Source organism: Anomaloglossus baeobatrachus, unplaced genomic scaffold (assembly GCF_048569485.1).
Source record: "Anomaloglossus baeobatrachus isolate aAnoBae1 unplaced genomic scaffold, aAnoBae1.hap1 Scaffold_691, whole genome shotgun sequence".
Classification (NCBI taxonomy): Eukaryota; Metazoa; Chordata; class Amphibia; order Anura; family Aromobatidae; genus Anomaloglossus; species Anomaloglossus baeobatrachus.
This window is the reverse complement of record NW_027445065.1, coordinates 62,868-76,864: the sequence shown is the minus strand read 5'-3', so window position 1 is coordinate 76,864 and position 13,997 is coordinate 62,868.

The following is a 13,997-nucleotide window of genomic DNA, read 5'->3' as shown; positions in this document are numbered from 1 at the left end:
AGGCTTTTCTCGCCGAAACGGCCGTCGGGTGGACGCTGGCACCCGGTCTCTCCCGGATTTCCCTGGGTATGTATACACCATGATGGGCACCTGCCCCTTTGATTCTTTCTGAACCTATGGTCCTGGTTTTCGGGCTTAACAGCCATTATCATCCTATGACAATTTAGTCATTATTTTCTTGGTACCTACTATATGTGACTTCTATGGCTGCTTTAACCCATACTTGTTACCAATGGCAATTATGTCTATACTATGTACAGTTTTACTACCTCTCTATACTGTGTATATGGATTGTCAACTCTCATAGATTCATTAAGTAATCACTTTGTTTTATCCGGGACTTCCTGATGTCGGCTATTGTGCTATGTTGCTATTGTGCCGCTCATCAAACACCCTAATGAAGATTCACCTTTCTGCATTTGGGATTTTTGGTCGTCTATTCTCTCTGGTTCTGTGATTTCACAATAGAGAAAGTTCTATGTGCAGAGCTCTAAATTACAAATTACACATTTAGAAGAAGTACGAAACATACGTCGGGGTGGAGGGATGAGAAAGCATAACAGCACGGCTTATCATGTCAAACAAGTAATTTCTGCTTTATACTTTTTTGTATTTTCTTGTATTTTTACTGAAGTTCAATAAAATAATTTTTAGAAACTTCTTTTTTTCTGAATTACCATACTCAAAATTTGATGTATTTATGGTTTTTGGTGAAGCTTCTCCTGGTTTCTGGGAGGTTTGTAGATTAACCAGGACATTAATGTGTTTAATATTTTTATTTATATTGCAGATTAATTAAATTTTTGTTTTTTATTTATATTTATTAGACAATTTATTAGACAATGTAAAATTGTCTGACCCTTTTCTCTAATCCTAAACAGATCCTTTAAAGAAGGTTTCATATATTTCTATGTTGTGTAAGAAGTGAAGTATTTTGATGGAGTAGAGAGCAGAGAAGACTCCACTCCATCCATAACAGTCCATGGTCCTTCCAGACAACAGGTTTGTACTGTATGTATGAATATTATATCAATTACACATTTTATTATACGCATATTTATTTCCTTTGTGTGTATTGGAACAACACAAAAAACAGAGAAAAAAAGGAAATTGGACATAATTTCAAACAAAACCCCCAAAACTGGCGAAAAAATTGTTGGCACCTTTCCTGGAAACAACTTTGTTTCCAGCATGTGATGTTCATTGAAACTTACCTGTGACAAGTAACAGGTGTGGGCAATATGAAAATCACACCTGAAACCAGACAAAAGTGGGAGAAGTTGACTCAACCTTTGCATTGTCTGTGTGTGCCTCACTGAGCATGGAAAAGAGGAGAAGAGAAGAGAACTGTCTGAGGACTTGAGAACAAAAATTGTTAAAAATTATAAATGATCTTAAGGTTAAATGTCCACCTCCAGAGATATTGATGTTCCTTTGTCCACGGTGTACAACATAACCAAGAAGCTTACAACCCATGACACTGTAGCTAATCCCTCCCTGGATGGCAGAGAAAAACTGATGAAAGGTTGCAATGCAGGATAGTCTGGATGGCGGATAAGCCCCAATCAAAATCCAGAGAAATACAAGTCGTCCTGCAGCTCAGGGGGCATAAGTGTCAGTGCAAACTCTCCGTCTACATCTGAATGAAATGTAATGCTACAAAGGTGACCCAAGAGGACCCCACTGCAGATACATAGACAGAAAACCTGTATGGAGGAGACCCAGGAGGACCGCACTAATGACACAGAGACGTAAAAAAGCTAAAACATACTTGAGTAACCAAAATCCCTCTGGAAAAGTGTCTTGTCAACAGATGAGACCAAGATAGAGATTTTTGGTATAGCACATCATTCTACTGTTTACCAAAAACAGAATGAGGCCTACAAAGTAAAGATCACAGCACCTACAGTCAGATATGGTGGAGGCTCAGAGATGTTTTGGGAATATTTTGCTGCCTCTGGCGCTGGGGGGGAACTTGACTGTGTGCAAGACAGCATGAAATCTGAAGATTACCAAAGGATTCAGGGTAAGAATGTAGTGCCTAGTGTCAGAAGGCTGGGGGTACGTCCTAGGTCAGGGGTCTTCCAGCAGGACAATGACCCCAAACACTTCAAGAAGCCCCAGAAATGGATGGAAACAAAGCGCTGGAGAGTTCTGAAGAGGATCTAAATCCCATTGACACCTGTATAGAAATCTGAAAATTGGGAGAAGAGAAAACACCTTCAGATATGAGACCTGGAGCCATTTATAAAGAAGAGTCCGAGATTCTAAGAAGCTGTGGATGGGTATAGGAGGCGACTGATGGAAGGGATTTATTCCCAAGAACATGCAACCAAATATGAAGTTGAGGGGGGCAACAATATGGTGCGGCACATTTCTGGAGTTTTGTGTGAAATTATGTCCAATTTGTCTTTTTTTGTGTTGCTCCAATACACACAAAGGAAATGAACCTGTGTATAACGAAACGTGCAATTCCAATATATTTCTTGGAGTAATACTTGATTTGCTGGAACAATTTCAAGGGTGCCATCACTTTTTTCCATGACTGTATTTGTACAGTATGTGTACAGTATGTAAGTATACAGTATGTGTAAAATATGTATGTATATAATATATTGTGAGTATGTATGTGCACATTATGTGTACCATTTGTAGGTATATAGTGTGTGTGTAGGAATGTGCACAGTATGTGTATCATATGTCTACAGTATGTGTAACTATGTATGTATACAGTGTGTGTATGTATGTGTAAAGTATGTGTATCGTATGTATACAGTATGTGTGTATGCATGTATATAGTATGTGTATTGTATTGTAAGTATACAGTATGTGTGTGTATGTATACTATAAATGTGTATGTATGTATATAGTATGTGTATTGTATGTATGTATACAGTATGTGTGTATGTATACAGTATGTGTATCTGATTATGTATACAGTATGTGTGTATGTATGTATACAGTATGTGTATCTGATTATGTATACAGTATGTGTGTATGTATACAGTATGCGTGTATATATGTATACAGAATGTGTGTATGTATACAGTATGTGTATCTGATTATGTATACAGTATGTGTATATATACAGTGTATGTGTATGTATACAGTGTATGTATACAGTATGTGTGTATGTATACAGTATGCGTGTATGTATGTATACAGTATGTGTGTATGTATACAGTATGCGTGTATATATGTATACAGTATGTGTGTATGTATACAGTATGTGTATCTGATTATGTATACAGTATGTGAGTATGTATGTATACAGTGTATGTGTATGTATACAGTATGTGTGCATGTATGTGTACAGTATGTGTGTGTGTATGTATACAGTATGTGTGTATGCATGTATATAGTATGTGTATTGTATTGTAAGTATACAGTATGTGTATATATACTATAAATGTGTATGTATATAGTATGTGTATCGTATGTATGTATACAGTATGTGTATGTATACAGTATGCGTGTATGTATACAGTATGTCTATCTGATTATGTATACAGTATGTGTGTATGTATACAGTTTGTGTGTATATATGTATACAGTGTATGTATACAGTATGTGTGTATGTATACAGTATGTGTGTATGTATGTATACAGTATATGTGTATGCATACAGTATGTGTATCGTATTATGTATACAGTATGTGTGTATGTATGTATACAGTGTATGTGTATTGTATTATGTATACAGTATGTGTGTATGTATGTGTACAGTATGTATGTATACAGTGTGTGTATGTATGTATACAGTGTGTGTGTGTTCACAATGTTGTGCATTATATACTCAAGATATTTTTCTTACTTGAAAGGTCCCAATATCCTGGTCTCTCATTCAGACACTGCAGAGCTGTGGACACAAAATGAAGATTAGAAGAGGTTAGAGCCGTTCCCTGCCAGTATGTATCACATATCATTTATACCAGGCTGCGGACATAACCTTTATCTCCATTTCTCAGCATTTCTCATATGTTTTGGATCATAAAATGAAAACTGTGTAATTAGTGGTTATTACTAAGAGGATGTCATTATCCATTATAACAAGGACAATTCAGGTATATCACGGCTGGCCCCGTCAATGCGCTATATAACTCCATCACACAGTATATAAATATTTCCACTATAAGATACAGGAATCATTGTGACAATGCAAAGTAAAAGTAATTCTGACACATATTATAGAAATAACTGTCGCCATTTTTTGATTCCCAAGCAAAACATCACTGGCTGGAATTGAAGACAAGCCTTGAAGAAGATTTCCCAAGAAAAGATGATTCTCTGTAAAATGAAGGCAGTCTCACACTCAAATATGTAGTGGATGGGGAGATATGGAGCCTGAAATTCAAAAGCTTAAACTTGGTTACCCTTTTTCTGGTCACTATATTGACTAAATACCACATACAAGGGAGAAATACTACCACACCATGACCAGACCACATATTACCACCACATAGTGACCAAACAATACCACATACAAGGGAGAAATACCACCATACCATTACCAGATGACATATAACCACCACATCGTGACCGAATTATAGCACATACAAGGGAGAAATACCACCACACCATGACCAGACCACATAATATTACCACATAGTGACTGAATTAAAGCTCATACAAGGGAGAAATACCACCACACCATGACCAGACCACATAATACTACCACATAGTGACTGAATTATAGCTCATACAAGGGATAAATACCACCACACCATGACCAAACCAAATATTCCTACCACATAGTGACAGAATAATACCATATACAATGGAGAAATACCACCACACCATGACCAGACCAAATATTACTACCACATAGTGAATGAATAATACCACATACAATGGAGAAATCCCGCCATCCTGATCCCTGTATATTCCTCCATCCTAGTTCTCATATTTCCTCCATCTTGGTTCCCATATAATCCCCATCCTGTTCCTCTTATGTCTTCCATCCCGGTTCACATATAATCCCCCATCCTGGTCCATATATTTCCTCCATCCTGGTTCACATATAATCCCCCATCCTGGTCACTATATACTGTAATCCCTTATCCTGGTTCACATATGTCCTCCATCTTGGTTTTCATACAATCCCTCATCCTGGTCCCCATATGTCATACATTCTGATCCTCACACAATCCCCCACATGGCAGCTCTTCTGCAATGAAATAAAAATAATAATTCTTCCTACCCATTCCTGGACCAGCAGTGACCTTTTCTTGCTTTGATAAGCCGGCGAGTATTATAACTATTGCAGTGCATGAAGGGTTACCTGCACCACAATATATTTCAGCTGAATGTGCGTCTGAGGACGGTGCGCTTCCAGAACCAGGTCGGGGGCTGCTCCTCGCTCGTCCGGGGAATCGGCTGCAAGTTTAACAATTGGTTCCCCTGAACCAGAGAGAACTGTCTGAATCCCCCCTGTGTACATCTGTCCCTGCAGGAAGCTTCTGATCCCAACCTCATCTGCTAACCTAAGTAATAACTAGAAGATACAAATGTATTAATGCGCCATACCGGGGATCATCACCAGAAAAAGGGTCAGCAGAGCCATGTACAAGTAGATTGCAGAGTCAGGAAAACATAAAGTACATGCACTGTATTTCTATATGTATAAGCTCAATGCCAGTCTGCAACTGCAAAGAAAGTAAAATTCTAGGATATATAAAGGTATAAAAATAATATAAAGCGTAAGACATTAAATTGCAGACCAAGGCAGCCGGAGCCCGACAGAGAAAGATATAATCTGCAGTCATATTCAGTCTATACTCTAGGATATCCTTAACCTCCAGACTACCCCTGAAGGTGGAGATGCCGTTTCCCATGTCTTACTGTTCCCGTGACCAAATCTAATCTGTTATCCTCCCAGGGAAGGAAGGAAGGAAGGAAGATAAGAAGGAAGGGGCAGGAGGAAAAAAAACTTGGACACACTGCAAACTTACAGGAAAAAACAGTAAGAGACTAAGGAGAAAAGCAGGAGCAGAAAGGCAGCAACAAAAAAGACAACAAGCATTACCCCTGAAGGTGGAGACACCAGAGTCTCATGCCTTACTGTTCTCGTTATCAGATCTAACATGCCACCTCCCTCCAGGAAAGGAAGGGGAAAAAGTGTGATGGAAAGACAGATTAAGAAAGACAGAGGAAAACAAAACCCAACACACTGCAAATGCACAGGAAAAAAACAGTAAGCAACTAAGGAGAAAAGCAAGAGCAGAAAGGCAGCAACAAAAAAGACAACAAGCGTTACCCCTGAAGGTGGAGACGCCAGAGTCTCATGCTTTACTGTTCTTGTTATCAGATCTAACATGTCACCTCCCTCCAGAAAAGGAAGGGGCAAAAGTGTGATGGAAACACAGATTAAGACAGACAGTGGAAAACAAAACCCAACACACTGCAAATGCACAGGAAAAAAACAGTAAGCAACTAAGGAGAAAAGCAAGAGCAGAAAGGCAGCAACAAAAAGACAGCAAGGGTTAACACTACAACCGCTCACAGAAAATAATGCACAACAACCAGCAGTAGGTCTGCATCACAACACATCACCAGCCAGCATATATAGGAGGGGAGTGAACGTGACTGACTCCCGAACAAAGCGTCTAACAAGCAGAACATCACAGATGATTTCTCTCTCTCCGGACCCTGTATATAAGGAGTGGTGCACTCATCATGATAGATAGATAAATAGAGTCAGCTTTAAAAAAATAGTTAGGTGTATGTATACATGTATATGCTGTATAAACGTGGTAATAGAGAAAACAATGATATATACCAGGACACACTTATCCTTTTGCTCTATCACTTGCAATAAAAGTCATGGCCCATGTACAAGGTGCTGCTGTATCTCCAAAAGAAGCGAGCTCTTGTGGCTCAGACAGTTCAGGGGAGACAGATACAGGTCAACAAACATCTAAAAGTTGTTACTTTGACAATGACAAATTAAATAAGTAGTAACTCACCGGTGAGACCTCAGTAGTCAGTGATGGCTCAATCAAGCGTCCAGGAGTCAGTGTGATGCGCTGTGCGTCCTGAGATGCAATGTATAAAACAGCGATTCCAAGGGATACAATAGACTGCACAACGTCAGCCAATAACTGGAACATAACAGAATAGTCTTCTATATCCTTATATAACTTTGGGAACAAGGTGCTACATTCGTCCAGCACAGAGTACACTGGTTCTCTTTGTCTCTCCTTGGCTTGTTCTGTATCCGTGTAATAGCCCATATCTGCTACGCACAGGATCACACTTATGCAACCGTGAGCTTGACTTTCGTCTCAGCCAATATCTTACTTTTGTATCTGATACTCCATTTTGTCTTGTCTTGATAAGGTCTGAATCACCGTCCATGAGTCCTTTGTGAAGACGAGATGTTTTCTGCATTTCAGCTTATCCTGATGTAACCATCAGTGACCGGGAGAATCTATGTTTCCTTCTTCTTTCTTGGAGACCGCACTTCCTCCAAGACTATTTTATTATACATTGTACGGACTCAACTCGGCCAGATCAGCTCCATGGGATCCTCCCGGCCAGAAGACCTCTTGATCGTTGACTACTTGTCTGCCTAACGTGTCTACTCGCTACAGATCCAAATAAACTGTGCAGGAAATCCATCAACAAGGACAGAGATCATAAAAAATAACCTTCACTCACAGCTTAGTAAACAAATCTTCAAGTTATTTGGGTATATAGAAAGTCTTCTAGGACCTATAAATTCCGAGATCCCATATTGACCATTACTCATAGCTTGCTGCCCTAAACTTGTGTCTAAATACCCTTGGCGAACAAAAGTGGCTAATTTGTTCTTCCCAAGACACTAAAGTTCTGGGGCTCGTAAAGTGACTTAGTAACCACTTTTTGTTTAAGTCATTCCTTGTTAAAGGAGTTGTCTAGTTTTGGGTTACAAGTTTCCTCACAGTGCACACTGTCAGGCTTCTCCGGGAGCAGCGGGCGCGTGATTTGCATACATGCGGTCACATGCCATCTAGAAGGGTGCAGGCCAGACACAGTCTAGTTGGAATGTGGCTGGAAATATACAAATCACAGCAGAGAATCCTCAAAGCGTGTACCGGTCACAATGTAAGGGTTCACTGTTACGAGGGGGACCCGGGGAAGCGTGCCAAGATGGGAAATGGACAGCTTCCGCCGGTCAAGGTCCACTGTGCGGTGTAAGGGACTGCTGCTATGGTCAGGAAAGAGTGAGCGGGTTGCTGCTAGTGATCGTCTGGAACGTCACAGACGATCTATGTACACCGGTCCGCCCTAACCCGTGAGGGTTGTATGGCTCGGGGCTTCTCGTACGGTGTACCTGTTGCACGGGGACGCACAGAGGTGCCTACACACGTGTGCCAGCGGGAGTCACAGGAATATGGCACGGGGGTAGCACAGAGGTGCCCACGCACGTGTGCTTCAGAAACCAAGTGAGTCCGACAGAGACTCGAGGAGCTCACCTGGGACAGGAACACAGCCTGCTAAACGGGATACTGCCGGAGCAGCAAGGCAGGGGCAAGACCTGCAAATAGGTGCTGCCTGAGCAGCAAGGGCAAAGCCCACAAAAGACAATGCCTAAGCAGTGGCGTGGCAGCATGCTGCCAGACATCCAAACATAGAAGGACGGTCGCGCACCGCCATGATGGCAGGGGGAGCTTTTAAGGAGGTGTAGCTCCACCCAAGGGCAGGCGCGAGACGGGCGTGACCCAATCAGGGTTAGTGACGTCCTGGCCCAGCCAGTCAGGATTCAGCACATCACCAGCCTCGTCATGGGGCCGTGTGATATCAGTGAGCGAATCAGAAGACGTCACGTGGAGCACATGCTCATCCTCCTGCCTCTGGGTCATAAAGGCGGGATCCCCGGTTTCACAATGTGCAGAGACATGGGAAGTCTTGCTGCTTCCCTGAGCATCTATCCTTTGCACACTGCGCAACCTCCCAGAGCCTCCATGATGCTGAGCAGGAGAGCTCGTGGCAGGCAAGGGATGGAAGACCGCTCCATTCCTTGCAAGAGGAGAACCACTAGGTGTCACCCTTCTGCTGTGTCTCTGAGAAGGCAACTCCTGCAGACTGCGCAGTCTCCCAGACTCTTGACGCTGCTGAGCAGGAGGGCCCGTGGCAGACAAGAAATGGGGGACCACCTCATTCCTTGCAATAAGAGAGCCACGACGTGTAACATTACCCCCCCGTCTAGGGCCCCCCCCTCGCCTGCGCCTGAAGGCCGCCACCAAACCTGGGGCGTGGACATGCTCCTCCAATTCCCAGGACCTATGCTCCGGGCCACGACCGACCCACTCCACGAGGAAGTACCTCTTGCCCTGTACAATTTTTGTTCTTACTAGCTTCGCTACTTCAGGGTCGTCGGACGAGAAGCCAACCTGGGACAGCAGAGACCCCGAGGTTTTAGGTCGTACGGGTTTCAGAAGAGATACATGAAAAGTATTAGAAATAGCCCAGCATGGAGGGAGCTGGAGTCGATATACCGCCAGGGTTACCCGCTCTATTACTGTAAACGGGCCCAGGTACCTAGGAGCGAACTCGGCTGTCTGTACCGGAAGGTAGATATGTTTAGAAGACAGCCACACTGGGTCCCCAGGTGCGAAAGATGGCGCAGAGTGAAGAAGACCCGCAGGTCTCTGCCTGAACGGTTTATTATATGCATACGACGTACAGACTCGCATATTCTTCTGTACATCCTGGGCTACCGCCGGCCCCCAATAATGCCTGACCGCAGGGTCTCTGGTCCCGTCGACCCTGAAGTGACCCCTGCCTTTGGAGGCACGATCCCATGACAGCACATCATTCCTTGGGTCAGGGGAAATGAGGGTCTTACCAGGTGGCACCTGGTCTAGGGAAACGGAAGTGACCCTCCTCACGCTGACTGGAGGTGGAACAAGACACTGTGTTTCTTCCGATGATTTTGAACATCGGGTGTCTACATGTCCCCTCTGCCCACAGGTAAAGCAATCGACCGACGGCCGAGAACCTGTGGTAGAGGAGACCACTGTCGAGATTTCCATTGGCTCCACAGAATCATCAATAGAGCTGGCTGGGAGACCGGTCTGGTGGGGAAGGGGAGTCAGAGGCTCTGTAGACCAGGAAGACGTGGGTGTCAAAGAGACCTCGAGCCTCCGCTCCGCGTGGCGGATGTCTATGCGAGAGGCAAGCCGAATCAAGGACTCTAAGGTGGTCGGCACGTCACGCGTGGCCAGCGCGTCTTTGACGAACCCTGCCAGACCCTCCCAGAACACAGGGACCAGGACTTTATCTGGCCAGTCTAGCTCTGCGGCGAGTGTCCTGAATTGTACAGCAAAGTCCCCGACTGAAGTGGACCTTTGCCGAAGGCGTAGGAGCCGCAGCGCGGAGTCGTGGGTGACTTGAGGCCCGAGGAACACCTTTCTCATGGCCTCAAGATAAACTGGAAGGTGATTCACCACCCGATCTCCGCGCTCCCACAACGGCGTGGACCACTTTAGCGCTTTCCCTGTGAGCAGGGACTGGACGAAGGCTACCTTCGCCTTCTCAGTAGCGTAATCAGTCGCGGACAACTCCAAGTAGGTGGTAACTTGGTTTATGAAACCACGGCACTAAGAGCTGTCCCCGCTGAAGCGCTCTGGGAGCGCAAGGCGAGGCGACCTTCCGCACAATTCCACAGCCTGAGTAGCCGCCTGGGTGGCGACTGTTGCTAGAGCAGCCTTATCGGGGGAAGACCGCTCCACTGCTGCCAATCGTGACTCCAACTGCTGCACATAACGCAGCAACTGCTGCTGCTCTTCCGCCATAGCCAGACCTTTGGCGCGACCGTAATGTTACGAGGGGGACCCGGGGAAGCGTGCCAAGATGGGAAATGGACAGCTTCCGCCGGTCAAGGTCCACTGTGCGGTGTAAGGGACTGCTGCTATGGTCAGGAAAGAGTGAGCGGGTTGCTGCTAGTGATCGTCTGGAACGTCACAGACGATCTATGTACACCGGTCCGCCCTAACCTGTGAGGGTTGTATGGCTCGGGGCTTCTCGTACGGTGTACGTGTTGCACGGGGACGCACAGAGGTGCCTACACACGTGTGCCAGCGGGAGTCACAGGAATATGGCACGGGGGTAGCACAGAGGTGCCCACGCACGTGTGCTTCAGAAACCAAGTGAGTCCGACAGAGACTCGAGGAGCTCACCTGGGACAGGAACACAGCCTGCTAAACGGGATACTGCCGAAGCAGCAAGGCAGGGGCAAGACCTGCCAACTAGGTGCTGCCTGAGCAGCAAGGGCAAAGCCCACAAAAGACAATAATGCCTAAGCAGTGGCATGGCAGCATGCTGCCAGACATCCAAACATAGAAGGACAGTCGCACACCGCCATGATGGCAGGGGGAGCTTTTAAGGAGGTGTAGCTCCACCCAAGGGCGGGCGCGAGACGGGCGTGACCCAATCAGGGTTAGTGACGTCCTGGCCCAGCCAGTCAGGATTCAGCACATCACCAGCCTCGTCATGGGGCCATGTGATATCAGTGAGCGAATCAGAAGACGTCACGTGGAGCACATGCTCATCCTCCTGCCTCTGGGTCATAAAGGCGGGATCCCCGGTTTCACAATGTGCAGAGACATGGGAAGTCTTGCTGCTTCCCTGAGCATGTATCCTTTGCACACTGCGCAACCTCCCAGAGCCTCCGTGATGCTGAGTAGGAGAGCTCGTGGCAGGCAAGGGATGGGAGACCGCTCCATTCCTTGCAAGAGGAGAACCACTAGGTGTCACCCTTCTGCTGTGTCTCTGAGAAGGCAACTCCTGCAGACTGCGCAGTCTCACAGACCCTTGGCGCTGCTGAGCAGGAGGGCCCGTGGCAGACAAGGAATGGGGGACCACCTCATTCCTTGCAATAAGAGAGCCACGACGTGTAACAGTTCACTAGTCTGAAGTCGCATAGCATGACTGAGAAGAAATGAGCACACCGAAACATTAAAGTTCAGTATTCGTACTGAGCACAGACTTTAGAACAAAATCAGTATTTGAGTTTGGAGTTTGAGTGTGTGCTCGGGAACACTAGATGCTCGAGTAGGCTTGGTGCTCGAGTGCGTTCGATGCTCATTTACGCTCGGCAGTGGCGGATATACCGCTGAAGGAGCCGGTTCAGTGGCACAGGGGCCCGGAGGCTCAGAGAGCCCTTCTTGGTCTCTAAGTAATGAGGGCAATCCTGTCTGTTGTTCAGAGCCCCAAACTCTGGGGGGCCCCTCACCAGATTGCCCTCATCATAAGCATGCTGCCGGGCAGGGACGGGAGCGATCCCGCAGCTCTGCACACTGCTGGCAGTGCAACGCAGGAATCTGCCCTCTGTTTTCTGCCTGGCATGTTTTGTGTGACACAGGCGCGTGCCCTGATGGCACCAGTACGGCGCGCGCATGTATCATTTGAAAAATACCCAGCAGTAGAAGCAGCGGTGCTGTGCAGTGCGGTGTGTCGGGGACCTGTAAAGGAGAAGAAGCGGTGCGGCGGGGGCCTGTATGGGGAGGTGAGTGCTGACTTATTTTTTAATAGACTGAGGAGGGGGCGATAAGGAGGGGGAGGCTTGAGATGAGAAGAGGGCAGAAGAGGGGCTTCAGGGCCTTATGAAGAACGGGGGAGGGGGTGCATGATGACATTAGTGCGCCTCTCTGAAGCCGGGATGGGTACACCTGACTTCAGATGAGATTCAATGTGAGTGCAAAGCTGCGCGCATGCACAAGATTTCCAAGGGCTGGTGGTGATGCCATCTCATGGAAATTATGTTATAACCCCCACTCACAGAGGTGTGATAACATGGAAACATGGCCGACTAGTCTGGGAAACAAATGCCCCATTGACTAATCAAGGCCCTAATTAGCACAGGGGCAGCACAGTTTATAAATGCGTCTTTTAAACATTCATTTTTTTAGTTTAACATTACACAGAGTGGGTTAGGCAGGGAATTTTGACATACAGATGTGAACGCTGTTGGTTTGGAGGGCATGGGGGACCTGACTGGCTTCATTTAAAATGAATTGGATGGTGGGGGAGGATGCTGAGTTCTTCATAGCTTCCACCCAACAATTCATTATATGGCCCTCATAACATCCTCCCCCACACCACAATTCATTATATGGCGTCATAGCCTCATCTATACCCCGCAATTCATTATATGGCCCTCATAGCATCCTTCCTCAGCCCACAGTTCATTATATGGCTCTCATAGCATCCTCCCCCACACCACAATTCATTATATGGCCCTCATAGCATCCTCCCCCATTCTACAGTTCATTATATGGCCCTCATAGCATCCTCCCATCCCACAATTCATTATATTGCCCTTATAGCATCCTCGCCCACCCCACAATTCATTATATGGCTCTCATAGCATCCACCCCCACCCCACAATTCATTATATGGCCCTCATAGCATCCTCCCCCACCCCACAATTCATTATATGGCCCTCATAGCATCCTCCCCCACCCCACAATTCATTATATGGCCCTCATAGCATCCTCCCCACCCCCCAATTCATTATATTGCCCTCATAGCTTCCTCTATACCCAGCAATTCATTATATGGCCTTCATAGCATCCTCCCCCACCCCACAATTCATTATATGGCTCTCATAGCATCCTCCCCCACCTCACAATTCATTATATGGCCCTCATAGCATCCTCCCCCACTCCATAATTTATTAAATAACCCTGATAGCATCCTCTCATACCACAATTCATTATATGGCCCTCATAGCATTCTCCCCAACCCCACAATTCATTATATGGCCCTCATAGCATCCCCCTCCACCCCACAATTCATTATATGGCCCTCATAGCATCGTCCCCCACCCCACAATTCATTATATGGCCCTCATAGCATCCTCCCCCACCCCACAATTCATTATATAGCCCTCATAGCATCCCCCTCCACCCCACAATTCATTATATTGCCCTCATAGCATCGTCCACCACCCCACAATTCATTTTATGGCCCTCATAGCATCCTCCCCCACCCCACAATTCATTATATAGCCC